General features: G+C 41.5%; 1 long non-coding RNA gene across 1 annotated transcript; it reads left to right on the top strand.

Annotated features, from left to right (window-relative positions):
- Positions 1 to 1,346: 1,346 nt before the first annotated feature.
- On the top strand, positions 1,347 to 18,202 carry LOC112547054 (uncharacterized). Its single transcript, XR_003090801.3, has 4 exons — positions 1,347 to 1,755; positions 13,036 to 13,148; positions 15,274 to 15,403; positions 18,033 to 18,202. It is a non-coding gene; the product is annotated as an uncharacterized LOC112547054 (long non-coding RNA).
- The last annotated feature ends 2,317 nt before the right edge of the window (positions 18,203 to 20,519 follow it).

Raw genomic sequence — 20,519 nt, 5'->3', positions numbered from 1 at the left:
GTACATTCCATGTGCCAGTTATTTTAAAATGTGGCCTCACAGAATTTTGATCAGCGATCACTGGCACAATTCTTCATGGCAGGATATTGTCCTCTGCTGTCCTAAAACAATCCCCTCCCCCCCAGCCCCGCCAATAACTCTATGATAAACTCTTCACAGCTGTGGTTAGTGCTGGGCAGCAGTTTGAAGTCAAGGATAAGATGGAGCTTAGTTTCAGCTCTCAAAGAATGTATTTGAAAATACAGATGTTATTGAGGTGGCACTGTCCCAGAAACCAAATGGATGTAGCATTCAGTGCACCGACAACAAAATGGGGACTGGGAACTCAGACAGGCAGGGCCTTTTTGCATTCCATTTGGGTGTTTGCTTTAATTCTTTTCAAGTGTTTCTAAAGGTTTGGCTTGTCTATGAAAGCAAAGTCCACCAAAACCTTTAATTGGAGCTTATTTGCACTCTCTTCCTGCTGCAATCAGCTTGTACCTGGTCTGGTAGACTCTTATGGGCTGCTGTAGTTCCCAAACTGGCTTCCTCCCTGCAGCTGTGTTGCAAGAAACTCTAATGCACATCTCTCTCCCTTCTGGTTACCACCTCTTCCTCTGACTAACTCTCCTTTTTTCTCCTTTCCTCCACGTGAAGCAGGCTCTACAGGCATGCCTCTTTAATACTGGCTGAGCCCCAAGGAACTTGCTAGCCTTTTCTTGATTGAAATGGAAGAGTGCCCTATTACAGGAACTATCAGAGGAAAAGGCAGGACACATGAGGCTCCATCAGAACTAAAACCAGTGATAAAGGGCATAATCATGAATCAACGTAGGTGACAGTGCAGGAAAAAAAGAGATCACAAAATGTCCCTGTTAATTTCCTTTGTGAGCTACTGGGAGTCACAGTGCAGGAGAGAGTCACAGTGCAGGAGAGCTACTCCCATTCCAAACATGTAAGCTGGTAGCACAGTGGGAAGAGTCTTGCATCTGTCCTCTCTCCCTGCAATGTGCAGTCCAGCACAGGTGATTAAAAATAGAGAGGAAAGTAAGCTATACCAGGTAAAGCACAGGCACAGCTTAGTTACTTCCTCAAACATGAGGGACTGAATTTATTGTCATTCAGTTCTTGGTCTTCTCCCTCAGGATAGCAGAGCTACTCTCTGCCCATTATTTAGCTAACTAAATATGAATTTAGATGCCTTCCTCCATGAATAAGGAGAGGAAGCTATGACTCTTCTTCCATAGTTATTGTTGCTAGGGTAAGCATTCCACAGGGATCCACAGCTCAGCTTCTCTGTCTCGCTTTGCCTGGAACTCTCAGCATTGTGACACTGTGGAATGATAACACAATTTTTTTTGCGAAGGGGAGTTGTTGTTTGGTCTTGGTTTTTCCACCACTTCTGACTGTAGCAGAGACTTCTAATTATGTAGAATTGTAGAAATAATGGGGTAAATCCTCAGCTGAGGTGCATTGGTGTTGCCTCATTGAAGTGTATGGAGCTACCCCAATTTACATAAGTTGAGTTTCTGCTCCCAAATCTGTAGGAAAACTTAGGTCCAGAATCTTCAAGCACTATTTAAGGTCTGATCAAACTCCTACCAAATTCAATTGGAGTCTTTCAAATTACTTCAGAGGGAGATCGATTGGGTCCTAAAAGTTTCAGAGTTCTTCAAGTGTTTTTCTTCTGTACTTTATCATACTGAATGTTCCAATTTCTGCTCCCACTCCTCCCGCACTTCCTTTTTCATTTTCCCCTACCAACTGGTGAGAGAAGTAAGTAGCTTTTAATGTAGCATATCAAACAACACAATAGTGAAATTGTAGAAGACAAGCAATGTCTTTTAAGGCTGTGGGTGTGGATGAGTCAGCCAGGTAACTGAAAGGTGCCAAAATATATGAATATGTACTTTGCTATATTTTTCCGTTAATTTTGGCATCTTAGAGGACTGCCATATCCTATGTATCTTGTGAGGCAATTTCCATGTAGTGCATCTGATCATATGGCACACAATGTTTTTTTGAGGTTTATGCTGTTTGGTGTTCTGCTTATCTGTCATTCATTCTGATTTCTCTGCTCCTCTGCCTCTGAGCTTCTGAGCAGTAATTGTTAAATAGCTACATGTACTGGCTGCCAGAGTGGGAAAAACTCTTTGGAGATATGAGAATACTATTGTTTTCCTTGCAGGTACGAGAAAGCTCAGAGACTGACCCCTAATAGGGTTTGCTCCTTCGAGATACTGAACACTCCTGTACAGTACTGCACTCCATCTCCTGCTGAGCTCATTGGGTAGCCTCTTGTAGAATAGAGCTTATGACTAGGGGAGCCCATTCACAGTGACAAATCTTACTTCTAATGTGTCTCTCTCTTCTAAGTACATTTCTTTTCTCAGTTGCCTGCTTCTGAAACACTTAACAGGGCCAACCACTCTTCATACAGAGACTTTGACCTTCAGAAATCAGAAGAAATATTATACACTCAGTCTAGTTTTTATGGGCTTGTCTGGTTCCGAAATTATCCCAATGGGAACTATAAACTTACAGTGATAAGCAGGTGAGTACTTGCATTACTTCAATCCTCGAAAAGAGCCTAAATATGACAGACAATCACTCTATCAAAAGCACTCCAAAAGCCGTTTGAGCTTATATCATTAAAAAAAAAAACCTGTCTTCAGGAATATTGCCATTGATACTAAAGTGGTTCTCCATTTGAATATGCTTCTCCATTTGCCTCAGATGTTCTCCTCAAAATATCTTGCTGCCCATCTGAAGAAACCTGTAGTGTTATTACATGTTTTTTCCTAACCATTGTGTGTCTTCTGCAATTTTTTCTGGAATGGTTGATGCATTATCAAATTCTACCTCCCTAGAAACACAGAAAATAGGTTGTCTTGTCTATTCCCTTAAAGCCATACCATATTCTTTTTGCCAAATAAAAGGTCTTTTTTGTCATCTTCTTCTAAGGCTAGTACGGCATTAACACTTCAATCACTTTTTGTGTTATTGTTTGTTTACATTTTGAAGGATGAAAGAATGACTTCCTGTAGTCTGAGGCTTGTAATCATGCTCCAAATACGCTATCAGTGGATCTAGTTCAAGCTCACTGTATCAGTGGATATAATGCTCTCAAGTAATGATATGGTCATTGCATCAGTAACAAGTAGGATGTTTTGACTGTAGAAATGAATGGTGACTCTGTTCATGATATTGCACATTCACTGAAAAAATACCTTTTTGTCTCTAGTACCTGTATTTCCTTTTCTGGTAGCAGGAACTTGCAGGCTTTTTTCCTCCAGGAACTGATGGTCAATTTGTTAGAAAATTCATCAGTCCCTAGACTGAAGGGTGCACCTTATATGGAAGAAATGCAATGAGCTTCTAGGAAACGTAACACCCAGATATAAGTAAATGTCATCAAATATACTTAATTGACAACTTAGTAAACATCTTCCATGCAATTGGGAAGGGTACCATGGAACAAATATAGCCCAGTCTATATCATTGACCAATCAATGAATAAATAACACACGTGATATTGTTTGGAAAGCTAATTCATGATGAAGTTACTACTTTACTAGCATTAACCTTGCTTTAATAAAGCACAGAGTCTTTGGACATGTGCACACATCGTGACCCTCCTGTTGTAGCTGTTGCTTCTTTAACAATGTAGTCATATGACTGTGGGTAAACATGCGACTTATAGGAAGCCAGCTTCCTCTCAGACCTTTGCTATCAGTTCTTTCATATGCTCTTGGCTTTCTGACAGCTTAATCTTCCTGCTATACACAGACACATGCAGCTGGAATCCAGTTGATGTCCCAGCTTCCACATATTTAATCAGTCCTAGAGAAACTTTGAATTACTTTTCTTGTTCAGACCTTCCAAGTGGCCTGTGGTTCGGGTGGTGGTTTTGATTTGTCAGCTATTATACTTAATGAAGGAGCTTAATTACTTCTTTCATTTATCCAGAATTAATGGCAAGTAGGACACTAACCTCAATAAGATTTGTGATTGCATTTATAGCAAAGATTCACATGCTGGCAGCCACCAACAAAAGTATTAGTTCTAACTATCACCCTACAGCAGTGGTTCTCAAACTGTGGTCCAGTCCATGGCCACCTTGCAGGTGGGCCGTGGCTCAAGGCTCAACCCCTTCCCTCTCCCCCCACTCCAGCCCTGTGCCCCCTCCCTGCAAAGTTGGAACACAAATGCCAGCTTCCCACTGGGGGCAGAGAGAGAGCCTCAAGATGGGGTCTGGCTTGTGGGGGGAGCAAGTGGCTCTGTGCACTGCCACTCCTGCCCCTGGTTGGGGGAATGGCAATGCACAGACACGCTGCCTGGAGGCTTTCTCCACTGTTCCCACTGGTTGGAATCATGCCCAATGGAAGCAGTGGGAGGCAGTGCCTGGGACGTAGTGCCTGAGAGCAGTGCCTAGGAGTGACAGGGTATGCAAAGCCAGGTTAACACACCCCATCCATCGCATGCATGGACCCCACACTCCCAGCCTGCTCCTGCACTCTCCCTTGTTCCTCACCTTTGCACACCAGTGAAGGAAACAATTGTAATTTCACTTTGTGCGTGTATTTAATGTGACTGTCAAGAGTATTTGCACCATTTTCTCAGTAAGTAGGATTAAACTACTCAATTATTGTCTCAAATATTTTTCCCAAGATTAAGGAATTGTTTATAAAGATTGTTACAAACCATCTTGTGAGGAATGGTGTGTTTTACTGGAAAAGACATTACTTGAAGAGGTAATATGTTGCCCCTGGAATATGAAGTGACCCTAGAGCAGAGACATGTATGTAAACATGAAAGCACATGTCTGTGTCTGTAAAAAGACATGTGGTACAAATTGAATCTGGACCCATATCTTGAGCATCTGAAGTTCAGGTCCATTTCTGGAAATCTTGTTATAGGATATCCTATCCTATTTCTAGAGCGGGGGTGAGCAAAAGGGCCTCTGCAGGCCGGATACGGCCTTCCAAGCAAGTTGATCTGGCCCAGGGAGGTCCTGCCACTCCCCCATCCTCAGGCCAATTAGGGCCTAGGGGCAGGGGAAAGTGCAAAAAGTTTCCTCTGCCCTGCTAGGACCATGAGGCACTTAGAAGTGCCACATGCTCCTGGCAGGGCAGGAGCAGACTTCACATGCTCCCTTCTGTCCCTAGGCTAATGAGGGCCTAGGGGCGGGGGGAAATGTGTGAAGTTTACTCTACTCTGCCCCCACCCTGCAAGGAGCATGCAGTGCTTTGAAGCACCACGCACTTTTAGCAGGGCAGCAGGAGACTTTGTGCACTCCCCCACCCCCCAAGCCCTGATAGGCCTGCGGTGGGGGAAGCACATAAAGTTTTCTCCACTATGGCTGTGCCATGCACTCCTAGCAGGGTGGGAGGAGACTTCATGCACTCCCCCTCCCCCAGGCCCTGATTGGCCCGGGGGCAGAAAGGGGAGCGTGTGAAGTCTCCTCCCACTGCCAGGAGCATGGGAGCCTGGGGGAACCTCGGGGGGCAGAGACTTCACTCACTTCCCCATCCCCAGACCAATCATGGTCTGTGAGTGGAGAAGCATCCTGCCCCCGCCCCTTCCACTTGAGGCCCTACTCCTTCTAGTACAGCCCAGGGCCACTTCAAAATTTCTGAAGTGACCCCAGCAAAAATGTATTGCTTGCCCCTGTTCTAGAGGCTCACTTCAGGACATGCTGGAGGGATTATATTTCCTGACTGGCCTAAAAACACCAGAGAATCCCCAGGAAGAGCTGTTTCAGAGGAAAACCAGGTCTGGTCCACCCTACTCTCAATGCTGGTGCCATGACCGTCACCAGAAAAGCAGCTTAAAACAAAAGTATAGAAGGTGAGGGTTTTTTTATCTGTTGGGCGCAAACTCTGGTGTCATGTATGAGAAGAACTAAATACATTGTTTTAAAACTGTCTTGTGAATGTGCGAGTTTCTTTTCTTGCAACAATCTTTATAAAGGGAATATCGGATTTTCTTTTCCTTGACATTATACAGTATGGCTGCATCTAGACTGGCATGATTTTGTGGAAATACTTTTAACGGAAAAGTTTTTCCGTTAAAAGTATTTCTGCAAAAGCGTGTCTAGATTGGCATGAATGCTTTTGCGCAAAAAGTGCTTTTGCACAAAACCATCCGTGGCCAGTCTAGACGTGATTTTGCGCAAGAAAGCCCTGATTGCCATTTTAGTCACTGTGGCTTTTTTGTGAAAATCAGTTCGTTCCAGTCTACACTGGCTTTTTCCCGAGTGGGAGCATGAAAGTATTTGCGCAAGAAGCACTGATTTTGTACATTACTCAGTGCTCTTGCATTAGTCAGTGCTCTTGCACAAATTCAAGCGGCCAATGTAGACAGCTGGCAAGTTTTTGCGCAAAAGCAGTTGCTTTTGCGCAAAATCTTGCCAGTTTAGACTCACCCTATGGTTTTCCCTCACCTCCTCTGCTCCTTATCTCCCCAAAGAATAAGGGAGCAAAATGCAGGTGTACCAAACAGGTTTAGAAAACTGTACTTCTTGAATACTAAAGCCCACTCATGTCCACCCCAGTTTATGTGCATTATCACATTATCAAGAAGTACCCTCCCTTTCACCATGAGACAAAAAGAAGGGATTATTTTGACACATCATTTACAGAAATAAATGGTTTTTTTTTTAATTATCTTTGGCTGTTTCTTGCAGGTATGGTTACTTAGTGACTACTGGTCAAAAGGATTTCAATTTGATTGGTATCCACTTTAAACTCTAAATTTCACTTCTGTGCTGCAGCTCTTTAAACTTGGAAACAGTTTACATTTTGATTGGCTGGCCATAACACCTTTGTTCAAGATTTAGATTGTTAGTATTATGTCAGATGCTATCGGGAATGGCCACCTGCCAATCAAATTATAGAACACTGAAGAGGTTAGAGCCACATAGCATATTACTTTCTTTTGTAGATTGCACTAAGTATTCAAATTCTCTGATGTCTTATTCCACCTACTATGATTGCAATGAGAACAAGAAATAGCACAATATAGATCCAGTTTTATGACCATGATTCTAATGAGAATGGGAAATAGCAAAAAATGAATTCATTCTTTCTATGACATAAAGAATGTAATATTTGGAATTCTTCAGACTGTATATAACCAAAGCAAAATTCTCTAAACTCTAGACTACACTTTACAATCTTCTCTGAGTCAGAGGCACTCCACAGTTGTGCTGTTTCAGGAGTGCAGTGTAGATTTAATCAAAGTTCAATTCTTTGGTCTCTTTAGGAAGTAAACTGCTTCAGCCTTTTTTTTTAAGGGAAACTTTCTTCTCCTGCACAAGTCCAGAAGTAATATTGGACTCGGATGGCATCCAGATGGCACCATTCTCCATCTTTCCACCCTCTCTTTGCCCACCTGTGTGCATGAGAAAGTAGGAATCAGATAATCATAAAAGACTAGTGTTTGAAGAGTCCTCAGGAGCAAAGCAGGACCATCTGTAACTGAGGCTACATCTACAGTACATCATAAAGTTAACTTAAGCTACACAACTCCAGCTACATGAATAACGTCGCTGGAGTTGATGTACCCGACCAAAGTTGAGTTATTTCAGGATCTGCACAGGAGCTGGGGGAGGTGGAGCGGGAGTCAATGGGAGAAACACTTCTTCAATTTCCCTTACACTTCAGCTATGTCTACACTGGCATGATTTTCCGGAACTGCTTTTAACTGAAAAGTTTTCCATTAAAAGCATTTTTGGAAAAGCGCTTCTAGATTGGCAGGACGCTTTTCCGCAAAAGCACTTTTTGTGGAAAAGCGTCCATGGCCAATCTAGACGCGCTTTTCCGCAAAAAAGCCTCTATCGCCATTTTCGCGATCGGGGCTTTTTTGTGGAAAACAAATCTTTGCTGTCTACACTGGCCCTTTTGCACAAAAGTTTTTTGGAAAAAGACTTTTGCCCAAACGGGAGCAGCATAGTATTTCCGCAAAAGCACTGAAAATATTACATGAGATCGTCAGTGCTTTTGCAGAAATTCAAGCGGCCAGTGTAGACAGCTGGCAAGTTTTTCTGCAAAAGCGACTGAAAAAGTCCAGAAAAAGTGGCCAGTCTAGACACAGCCTTCTTGTCAAGGGTAGAGTAACAAGGGTGACAGGAGAGTGATCTGCAGTTGATTTGGCAAGTCTTAACAAGATCTTCTAAATTGCCTGTGGATTGATCTCAGAACATTGATCCAGACTGAAGTGTAGATGTAGTCTGAAACATTCCAGCCAGGGCTTTGTCAAGCCAGGTCTTAAAAACCTCTAAGGATGGAGATTCAACTACCTCCCTAGGTAATCCATTCCAGTGCTTCACCACCCTCCTATCGAAATAGATTTTTTTTTCTTATATTCAAACTAGGCCTCCACCACTGCAACTTTTGATCATTGCTCCTTGTTCTATCATTTGCCATCACTGAGAATAGCTCCATCCTCTTCAGGTAGTCAAAACTGTTATCAAACCCTCCCCCACTCTTTTCTTCTACACACTACATAAGACCAGTTCCCTCATCCTGTCCTCATAAGTCATGCACCCTACCATCCTAATAATTTTGTTGCCTTCCACTGAACACTCTCCAATTTGACCCAAAACTTGACACTGTACTCCAGATGTAGCTGCACCAATGTTGAATAGATCATCCTTCAATCTGCTGGCAATTATCCTACTAATGCAATCCAATATTCCACTACCCTTTTTTGGCAACAAGGACACGCTGTTGACTCATAACCAACTTCTTGTCCACTCTAATCCCCAGGTCTTTATCTGTAGAACTGCTGCTTAGCCAATTGGTCCCCATCTTTTAGAAGTGCATGGGGATTCTTCCATCCTAAGTTTGTACTTCTCATTATTAAAGCTCATCAGATTTCTATTGGGCCAATCCTCCAATTTCTCTGGGTCACTTTGGACCCTATCCCTATTCTCTCCATAGCTTAGTGTCATCCGTGTACTTGCTGAACATTCCTTCACCCAGATTATTAATGAAGATATTGAACAAAAGTGGCTCCAGGACCAACCCCGTAGATACTCTGCTTGATACCAGCTGCCACACAGGGTACATCTAGGCTACAGAGCTTTTCTGGGATACCAGACGTACTCGGAAAAGCTCTGCCACATCCAAGGAACTCGTCTGCTTTTCTGAAAAAAAATCAGAAAAGTGGACGCTTTTGTTGGCATCCTTGTAAACCTCATCTTATGAAGAAGGGATGTTCCAAAAGAGGAGGGTTTTTTTTCCAACATTTGGCTCTGTGTAAACAGGCCAAATGTCAGAAAAGCCTTTTTCAGAAGAAAAGTGAAAAAAGACATGCAAATTGCGCTTCGTAATCTGCATATCTTTTTCCAACTTTTCTCTGTAGTGTAGACATAGCCATAGACATCAAGCTGTTGATCACTATGCATTGAGGTCAATGATCTATCCAACTTTCTATCTACCTTATAGTTAATTCATCCAATCCATACCTCTTTAACTTGTGGGAAAAAATACCGTGGGAGACCTATCAAAAGCTTTGCTATACTCAAGGTATAGCATGTCCAAATGTTTCCCCAAATACCCAGAACCAGTTATCTCGTGATAGAAGATGCTTTGCAACATCATTAATCTTTTGCCATGTTGTGAGCCACTATGTGGATATTCTACACGGAGGTGCAAATGGACACATGCCTATTGGCATTTTGAAATTTGGGGCCAAGTTCACTCTTTTACTGCATCTCTTGTCATCATTTACACCAGTACACAGAGTGTGAAACCAGGTGCAATGTGTCTTGATCCAGTAGTGTTTTTGCACTCACTTTGACATGACGTAAGATGTAAAGCAATAGAAATGTTGGTCCTAAATTACTTTAGGTTGCATTCTCTTGCCCACATCAGTGCCAGCTTTAATCTACTTTATGCTCACTTTGCCAGATCAATAAGTATAATTGGAACAAACTAATAGAGTTTGAGGCTGCATTAACTTATGTTGTTTTGCCCTTCTGAATTATGGAACTACCATTTGTTGACAGAAAGTATGGGAGGCAGCTAAGGTTAAAAAAGCCACTGCCCCCAATTAGAATAAAAAAGAAGCACAATCTGGGCATGAGTTTGCCTAGGTGTGAGTGATAACACAAATTGTGAATAAATCCCTGTCTTTGGAAATGCACAGATTTCCATTTCCTACAGGCAGGTTATGTTTACTCAGGATAAGTTTACAGCCTCTCAGCATAGCCACAGTCTGTTGACGAAGACTTGCAGGTCTGAGAATCCAGGGCTAAAATCACTGTGTAGATATTCAAGCTTGGGTGGAAACTGAACTCTGAATCTCTCCACCCTCACAGAGACCCAGGACTCAGGCTGGGGCTTAAATGTAACCATATATGCTACAATTTTTCAGCCTCAGAACATGAGTCTACTGACCTGGGCCAGCCACAGGTTTCTCTCCTCTGTGGGTATATCTACACAGGGGTAAATGTGTTTGTTTGCAACTGTTTTCCCCTTATACGAAAATACACTCAGACAACTGAAGGAGAGGCACATATTTCTCATTGTCTGAGTATCTGGATTTTTAAATTTAATTTATGTTTTTATTTACTTGTCTGTTATAATGGAGAATGCTACAGAGTATCATTCTTCTAAAATACCATCCCTGTGCCTGCTGACCCATTGCGTTGCCTCACTGTCTCTGTAAAGCCACTTTATTCAGGCAGAACTTCCAGTATATGGGGGAAGAAGCACTAAATTGACCCCACAGACTCTGAATGGTGGACAAAATGAAATTATATATCAGACTTGTAGTTAAGGAACTGAGATAATTTCAGGAAATCTAGGGTCCATTCCTAGACTCTAGATTCTTCCAGAGATTTTGTGTGAGAGTTTGGACAAATTGCCAGATTTCAATACATCACTCATGATGTTGTTTTGATGAAAAATTTATTCATATCTCTATGATATTAAGGAGAGGGGGACCACACAAATACTTATCTAGATATATTTATCTGTGAAGATATCCATACCTCACAAGTAGACCTGTAACACATCTAGTAATCATAGAATCATAAAATACTGGAACTGAAAGGGACCTCAACAGATCATCAAGTCCAGTCCCCTGCCCTCATGGCAGGTCCAAGCATCATCTAGATCATCCCTGATCGATGTTTATCCAACCTACCCTTAAATATCTCCAGTGAGGGAGGTTCCACAACCTCCCTAGAAAATTTAGTCCAGTGTTTAACCATCCTGAGAGTTAGAAAGCTTTTCCTAATGCCCAAACTAAACCTCCCTTGCTGCAATTTAAACCCATTGCTTCTTGTCCTATCATCAGAGGCCATGGAGAACAATTTTTCTCCCTCCTCTTTGTAACACCCTTTTAGATACTTGAAAACTGCTATCGTGCTATCATATAATATGTACAATAATGGGTGAACTTGGGTTCCCCCTCTCAAAAAATTGATGTATTAGTCACAATATTAAAAGATTCTCCACCCTGAACTATTGGTTTTAAGTAAGCAAAACTTGAAGGAAATCAGTGAGTTACTCTCATGTAAAATTGATGTTTCAGAGAATAGATGCAAGCCTTTGGTTGACTCACTGTGAAAAAATGTGGTATTTGGTCTAATTTTGCCTTTTTAAATCAATGGACATGTGTAAAGCACAATGCAATAGATGGGAGAACCAGTCCCAGATTCTTTAATCTAGGTAACTGTACTGATTACACAATATGAGGAACAACTTGATAAATTCTGAAAAGGCAGTAAATTCTGAAAGCTATTTGCATTATATTAACATTCACTATCATTAAAAGTGTCATTACTCCTCATTGCTATAGGTCAACCGAGGCTAGGGTAACCATAGGCTGGGCAACCTAGGCTAGAGAGTGGGTCACATGAGTGGCCCTTCATTTCAGTGAAGGTATATCTCAGTGAACCTCACTTCACATTCATGTCACTTTTATAATACTAGCAGGAAGAAAATTATGCCACTGGAAACGAGGGGAATTGTAGGCAACAGTAAACAATCTCATGGACCACATGTAGATGGGCCGCATGCAGCCCTTGGGCCACAAGTTGCCCACCACTATTATAGGTAAATTCTCTTAACTATTTAATACAGTGCAATCAATAGGACTATACAGTCAAAACACCGCCCCATTATGTGTACTGCAAAATTATGCCCTGCAAGGTTTTTTTTCCATGCATATTTTTGTGTGAAGTTACTCCAACACAATCAGATTAAAAGAGGGAAAGATGGTTTCCCAAGTAAATGTGATTATTTAATATAAGAGAACAGTTTTGTAACAGCTCAATAAGAAAAAAAAGGGGAGGAGGGTATTTAAATTGTTGGGCAGTGATCAACAATATTTTTTCTTCTAAAAATTTCCTGTTGCTTTGTTATTCTGACAAAAGGAAATGTAACCCAAGCTGAGTATTTTTTAGCAGTTGATTGCCACTTTGAATGGGAAGCAAAAGCATTTACTTGTACATTTGAGCAGTATTATTTGTCTTTGAGTCTTATGGAGTGCACAGTGAGGATATTAAATGACAGCTTTGAAAAACTAAGCTACATGGTTAAAAAGAAGACCGAACTATCCTTTACAGAAAGGGACTAAGCTGCAACAGTTTTTGATTATAGTGATGTCACCAATCTAGAGCAGGCACAAAAGCATGTGAAATACAGGTAGTCAGCAGTATATTACAATCCACAGGAAGATGGTGAACCTTTTCCTGTTGTTCATGGCCCACCCTCAGAGATTATAGATGCAATGGGCTTCCTAAGGACTCTTGCATAATTTACAGTCTAACCATGGAACCACATGTCAATCACGGGCTTAGTGGGGCACAGTCATCATCCATTTTCAATACTTGACATGATGACAGACCCTTTTCTCTGCATCATCCCTGAAGGTCAATAATATTACAAATGGTCTGCAGCAGATGAAAGAGATGAGGAGCAGGGCAGCACATGAGGAGTATTTATCCCATGATGAAAATAATAGATTGTCTCAAAGGGAAATTTTCTGTTTTTAAATCACAGCTGTAGTTAAGACTCAGAGTACTTCTTCTTTCCACAGCGTCAGTGAAACCTGGAGACACAGAAATGTTCAAAGGTACAGGCAGCCTGCATGCAGCTCTGGAACAGTGTCAAAAATTTCCTGTTGAAAAGAATTTTCAATGTACTTCACAGGTAAAAAAGATCAGTGCTTAGGCCTTTTTGATATCCTGCTTAGTTTAAGAAAGTGGGTGCAGAGGTAGCTTTAAAGCTCCCTGATACAGGGCCAGTTATCAGGTTCACCACACAGAGACCAACAATAGGAACTTTCCATTAACTAAGCACTACAACAATGTAGTGAATGCCTTGTCTCACATCCTTTTTCTCCTGTGTTTAGGGGCTGAGAATTGTGTGTTTGTGTGGTTGGGAGGGTGGAGGCTCAATAGAGCTACTGCACTGATTTTATGACATGAAGATATTCCCTTTACAAAAGGGGAATTCTCAGGGGGCTCCTTATGTTGCCTTCATTGTTAATTTATGACACTAGACTTTAAAACACCTGGAAGAAAAAAGTTTGCTGTAGGGCTTTCAAGAATATTCCTACAATCTGTTCGGATCTTTGGATTAAAATTCAGTGAAGTTTTCAATATAGAGACAAGGAAATGTTATCGGCATTGTGTGTCTAAAGTACAATATACATATATTTACCATGCCCTGAATGAGCAGTTGTCATAACCCCTCTCCTAGAGGGCCAAGTAATGAGCTGAAACCCAAGTAAGAGAAAAAGAGTTAGGGTACAGATGTTCCAGTCTGTTTAAGAACTCTATTTGCCATTTGGGCCTTTTGCCCTCCCCTGTATGCTCTTTGATGGAAAATAACAGTGCTGTAAAGATTCAGTTGACTCTTGCTTCCTTAATTCCAGTAGGCATTATATCTGAAATGACTATTAGGTGCCCAAGATGATGACGTTTCAGAGCCAGCATGGAGTGTTATGGTGAAAGATGATACAGTGGATAATATCTGAGTGTGGGGATAATGATGGCAGGTCCATCACTCTCTGACTGAATAGCAGTGCCCGCTCAGTGAGAGGTTACAAAAGTGTGGCAAAGCAGTGGCAGCAGAGAGATAGCAGAGAGGCAACAAAACAGCTTTTCACAGAAGCCAGAGCCTCATGGTGAACATACTTGGATACACCCCTGGGCTCTGAAACTTCACTAACTTCTGACAACAAACTGTGAGTAGGGTACAGTGCGGGGGGAGGGCACAGAGTTCCGTTAAACAGGTACATTTTTATTGGATGGTCGCATTGACAGTTGGGGAACCTGAAGTGAAGGACTATTGGAAAAAATGTAGGAGTGGATTTTACTTTCTGTTCGCATACTATTCAGTGGCTGTTGCTGTGTTTTTTTCCAAATTAAAGTACTCCTTATTAAAATTTTTCTCTGTATGCAACAAAGACTCACAGTTTGCAAGTGGAGATATATTACCGGCAAAGTGCACTCTGAGGAAGTATGTCATTTTCCCAGATTTGTGTGCATGAACTCAAGCCAGTTTTGTTCTATATTTTTAAGAACACCTCTAATTGCCGTATACACGAGCAGTTTGTCAGTAAAGAAAACAGTCATGAAGTCCGAGCACAAACATGTCACACCCAAGGCTCTCTGTCATGCAAGAGTGTGGGGATTCTCTAGGTCAGCCCAGCCAACCTCTCTTTGTTCTCAGATACCCACTCTACCAAAGAAAGCCAACTAAAACCAAGAACTGCCTTAATTTTAATGAAAAAAAAAACAGATAAAAGAATTGGTGAAATGTTACAAAGTTTGCATGGTCACAAAATTAGCAAAACCTACATTTTTGTCTGTTTAATGGGCTGTATGAAAAATGTCACACAGCTTTACTTTTGTCCCTTTATCATAGGCCAGGATCTAGCCTGTGCTGATATTTGTTCTTGATATAGACATTATGATTAGAATACAGAATTTTAATATCTCCAGTAATCTGTGAATGATAGCTATAAATTGTGTTATCATGGCCTTTAAAATATTCTGGTAATTAATTTGATAGACTCTCTCAATCTCCCTTGTTCACAGCATTAGTCACCTTTAACAAAGAAATGTAATGGCTACTAGCTAACTATACAAAATGTTTAAAACTTTAGGAATAAAGTTAGGGATAAGGATACTTGGATTTATAATATGATTGATAGAAGTCTGCACAACTGATTGCTCACTTAACCACACTAAAACCTCTCCTTGAAATCTACTAATGGTTGCAATCTCTCTCAAGCTGTGCTGAAAATTAAAATTCTTATGTCACAAAGGTAGTAATAAGAACAGAAGATGGCCCCAGCTGTTGAGACTAGAGGTTTCATTCTGCAATTCTTATGCATGGAAAATTTGGATCAGCTTCACAAGTAATATTTCTGCATATGTGGGGGCTTTCAGGATCAGGTAATGCTTTTATTATTGTTATTAATAATACATAATACATAATGGCACACTGATGCCCAGCAGCAGAGTTGTGAAAAATCTAGGCAGACCAAAGTTTCCTGTATCTCCAGGGAATCTCACTACTGCTCTTATCTTTGGCATAGGGCAGCACCCATTCTGATCTATGGTTGGATAGCTCTTGTATAGGGAGAGTGGTAGGACATAACACTTTTTCACAGAATCATTTTGGACTGCTACTTTATCCCTCCTGGGTATTGAAAGGGTAAAGGGAAACTCCTTCCTGTCCATAAACCTTGCAGAGAACATGAGCTACCTGTCCCTCTTTCATTTGTACAATAAAGATTGCAGGAAGGAAGAAAATGACACCAATTAAATTCCTTCTGAGTACAATGCTCAGAGCTATCTGACCATAATGTTCTAGCCTCAGATAAGTAGCTGTATCTTATGAACACCTCCTGCCACACTTTTCCCCCTTTTGAATTAAAAGACCTGCTTGCTTGTAAATGTTTAGCAGATTGAAAGTACTGTGAGTACAGAATGTGGGTAACTGGAGGTCAATCTGTAGCTATTTACAGACCTATTTAAAAGAATCCTCCACTTAAAATTTGTCAGTCAGTTACTATTTGTCGAAGCTTATTACAAGGCATGTTTAAGATGTCTATGCAAAACACCTTCTTTGACATAGATATGGTTCACAGTCTTGGGCTGTGTCTAGACTGGCAAGTTTTTTCGCAAAATCATCTGCTTTTGCGGAAAAACTTGCCAGCTGTCTACACTGTCCGCTTGAATTTCCGCAAGAACACGGACGATCTCATGTAAAGTATCAGAGGGGTAGCCGTGTTAGTCTGAATCTGCAAAAGCGGCGAGGAGTCCTGTGGCACCTTATAGACTAACTGAAGTGTAGGAGCATAAGCTTTCATGGGCAAAGACCCACTTCGTCAGATGCATGTAGTGGAAATTTCCAGAGGCAGGTATAAATAACCTGGAGGGCAACACTTCAATCTTTCTGGACACACAATTGCAGATCTAAATGTAGCCATCCTGCAGCAAAAAAACTTCAGGACCAGACTTCAAAGAGAAACTGCTGAGCTACAGTTCATCTTCAAGTTTGACACAATCAACTCTGGATTAAACAAAGACTGTGAATGGCTTGCTAACTACAAAAGCAGCTTCTCCTCTCTTGGAATTCACACCTCCAGATCAGCTACTAGAAGTGGGCCTCATCCTCCTTGGTTGGATCCACCTTGTCATTTCCAGCCTGATTCTGGCCTGCATATTTATAGCTGCCTCTGGAAATTTCCACTACTTGCATCTGACGAAGTGGGTCTTTGCCCACGAAAGCTTATGCTCCTGCACTTCAGTTAGTCTATAAGGTGCCACAGGACTCCTCGCTGATCTCATGTAAGATCGTCACAGTTCTTGCAGAAATACTGTGCTGCTCCTGTTCGGGCAAAAGCCATCTTGCGCAAACCATTTGCGCAAGAGGGCCAGTGTAGACAGCACAGTACTGTTTTGCGCAAAAAAGCCCCGATGGCTAAAATGGCGATCGGGGCTTTTTTGCGCAAAACCGCGTTTAGATTGGCACGGACGCTTTTCCGCAAAAAGTGCTTTTGCGGAAAAGCGTCCGTGCCAATCTAGGTGCGCTTTTCCAAAAATGCTTTTAACAGAAAACTTTTCCGTTAAAAGCATTTCCGGAAAATCATGCCAGTGTAGACGTAGCCATGGGGAGCTCCCCTTGGTTGCAAACGGTAAACCAGAGCCAATGGGAGCCACAAGGCTCTGTGGCCACAGTGCCAGAAAGTAAACACACTGGTGTGACCAGCTACCATGTTTCTTAAAGTGGTTTCATGGAGCACTTTGAGAAACACTGCTATATAGTTTTATGAGAGGCAATCTCATTCCAGGCACATCCCATTTTCCTGGCACAGCCGAATCCTTAGCTCCTACTATTTAGGGCTACGACTAGACTGCAAGCCTCTTTCAAAATAGAGCGTCTAGACTGCAAGCAGTACTTTTGAAAAAGCAAGCCGCTTTTTCGAAAGAAAGCACCCAGGCAGTCTGGACGCTCTCTTTCGAAAAAGCCCTGTTTGCATTCAAGAATGCCTTTTTTCGAAAGAGCACTTTTGAAAAAAGGCGTTCTTCCTCGTGAAATGAGGTTTTCCGCCATCGAAAGAAAAGCCGCGTTCTTTCGATTTAATTTCAAAAGAACGCGGCTGTAGTCTAGACGCAGGTGAAGTTTTTTCGAAAAAAGGCTACTTTTTTCGAAAAAACCCTTGAGTCTGGACACAGCCTAGGAGGAGTTCTTGAACAGACAGACAGATAGATGGATGGACAGAGAGACAGATGGACAGTTGGGCAGACAAGCTCAGGGGTCTGGGGTTGAGGGTGCTTTCAAAAATGTAATTCCAAATTGCCTATGCTTTCTAAAACTATTTTATAACTCTGCCCTTCTAATCACACTTTAAATTAATTGAAGTGTATTTACAATCTGAGCTCCAGCTTAATGAAGTGTTTCTGTCTGGGATGGAAATATAGAAGCCAGCGCTAATCTGAAATGATGGATGTGAGCTAAAAGAAATTGTTAATGTTCACATTTAGCATTACACTGAATCTGATGCTCTCTCTCTAGGCTCATTCATCTCATTTACATCAATGACAGCAAAAGCGTATTTGGACTATCCTTTGCAGAGAGGAGCCAGTTCAATAAAGAGGGGCCTTCTTCATCCCTGCAACATCCCATTTCTATGTTTGTGTAACTCTGCTGAGATCAATGCATAGATGATAGTAAAAAAACAGTAACAGCCAGTTACTCTGTTTTTTGGCATTTTTGGCCTAATTAATAGAGAGTAATTCCCCATGCATGTGGCCATACACAGAGAGCAGGGATATGCTAGTATGTAATGCTGCATCAAGCCTGCAATATTATCAAATCCAATGCTTTAAAAACACATGACTAGAATTGTTTGACAAACTCCTGTACTGAAATCTTTCCTAAGATGGGCTATTTAATTCATTATATCCATATCAACCCAAAGCACGAAGAACAACATTTCTTCCATTGCCCTCTTTTCTCACAGCCGCTAGAATTTCTTACTCATGAAGATAATATTACATTTTATTTCCAAAATTAAAATCTTTGAACATTACTTGAAGGAAGAAGCCTGTGGTGGGTGGTGTAATGCTACCTGTAGTGATTCAGGAGTGTGAATACCAATTTTAGTAAAGAGAAATGGGTAAATGGGGAGGTGACAAAATTTGCAGATGATTCAAAGTTCCTCAAGATAATTACATCCAAAGTTGGCTGAATAGTTACAAAGGAATAGCACAAAATTCAGTGACTGGGCAACAAAATGGCTGATAAAAGCCATGTTTATAAGTGAAAAGCAATGCACACTGGAAAACATAAACCTATATATACATAAAGAGGGGGCCTAAATTAGCTGTTACTGCTGAAGAGATATCTTGGAGTCATTGTGGGTAGCGCTCTGAAAACATCTGCTCAATATGCAGCAGCAGTCAAAACAAAACAAAAAAGAACAGTGCTAGGAACCTTTAGGGACGGGATAAACAATCAGACAGAAAAATGCACAATGCTTCTCTATAAATCTATGGTACGCCCACACCTTCAATACTCCATTCAGTTTTGGTTGCACCATCTCAGAAAAGATGGAATTGAATACATAGAGAAGGGCAGCAAAATAAGTAAGGCTATGGAACAGCTTCCATTGGAGGAGTGATTTTTCAGTTCAGAAAAGCAATAATAAAGGATATGATAGATGTCTATAAAAATGAATGGTGTGGAGAAAGAGCATAAGGATGTGTTGTTTATCCTTTCACATAACACAAGAACCAGGGGTCACCCAATGATATTAATGGACATCAGATTTAAAAAACAACTAAAGGAAAAACTGTTCCATATAGTGTGCAGTCAGCCTGTGGAACTCATTTCTATTGGATGTGGTGAAAGCCAAAATTATAACTTGGGTTCAAAAAAAGAGTAAATAAATTAATGGAGGATAGGCTCAACAATGGCTATAAGCCAAGATGGACACAGATGTAACTCCATGCACTGAGTGTCCCTAAACCTCTGACTGCCAGATTCTGGGACTGGCTGACAAGAGATGGGCCACTTGATAAATTGCCCTGTTCATTCCCTCTGAAGCCTCTGGCAACAGAAAACTATCAGAAGACTGGTGTCTGAAGCACCTGGCAGTAGTGGTGGTCAGAAGACAGGATATTTGGCTAGATGGACCATTGGTCTGGCTCACTAAGGCTGTTTTGATATTCTTAGAAGGTTAAGAACCAGGGTACATACTATATACTAGTCATGAGTTCTTTACTTAGATTGCACCCATTAGCTAGCTACTGTGAACTCCCCAAGCACTATAGCAATCTAAACATGGAATCACAGACAGTTTCCTTAGCACACTGATCAATATTGTCACCCAGAATAAACACACTTTTATTATACATGGCACCAAGAAGTACAGCAAGATGAAGCAAACAAGGAGTCCAATGGCACTTTAAAGACTAACAAATGTATTAGGGCATAAGCTTTTGTTAAATACAACTCTCTTCCTCAGATGCTTGAAGGGATACAGAGATGAGAGTGTGACATCAGTTCTAATTAAATTAGAGTGGATACTGCTCATCTCTAAGGGTATGTCTACATTACCCCGCTAGTTTGAACTAGGAGGGTAATGTAGGCATACCGCACTTGCAAATGAAGCCTGGGATTTGAATTTCCCGGGCTTCATTTGCATAAGCGGGGGAGCAGCCATTTTTAAAACCCCGCTGGTTTGAACCCCGTGCAGCCACACTGCACGGGGTTCGAACCAGCGGGGTTTTAAAAATGGCAGCTCCCCGCTTATGCAAATGAAGCCCGGGAAATTCAAATCCCGGGCTTCATTTGCAAGTGCGGTATGCCTACATTACCCCGCTAGTTCGAACTAGCGGGGTAGTGTAGACATACCCTAACAGTGATGAGAAGGTGAGAATATCTGGAGAGGAAATGACTTATTGTAATGAGAGAGCCATTCCAGAGCACTATTCAGACCCATTCTGATTTGTCAAATTTGCTTGCAAACTCTAGCTCAGCAGTCTGGTTTTGAAGTTT

Source organism: Pelodiscus sinensis, chromosome 2 (assembly GCF_052426305.1).
Source record: "Pelodiscus sinensis isolate ZL-2025 chromosome 2, ASM5242630v1, whole genome shotgun sequence".
Lineage (NCBI taxonomy): Eukaryota > Metazoa > Chordata > Testudines > Trionychidae > Pelodiscus > Pelodiscus sinensis.
Note: the sequence above shows the minus strand (reverse complement) of the source record. Positions and strands in the feature narration are given on the sequence as shown.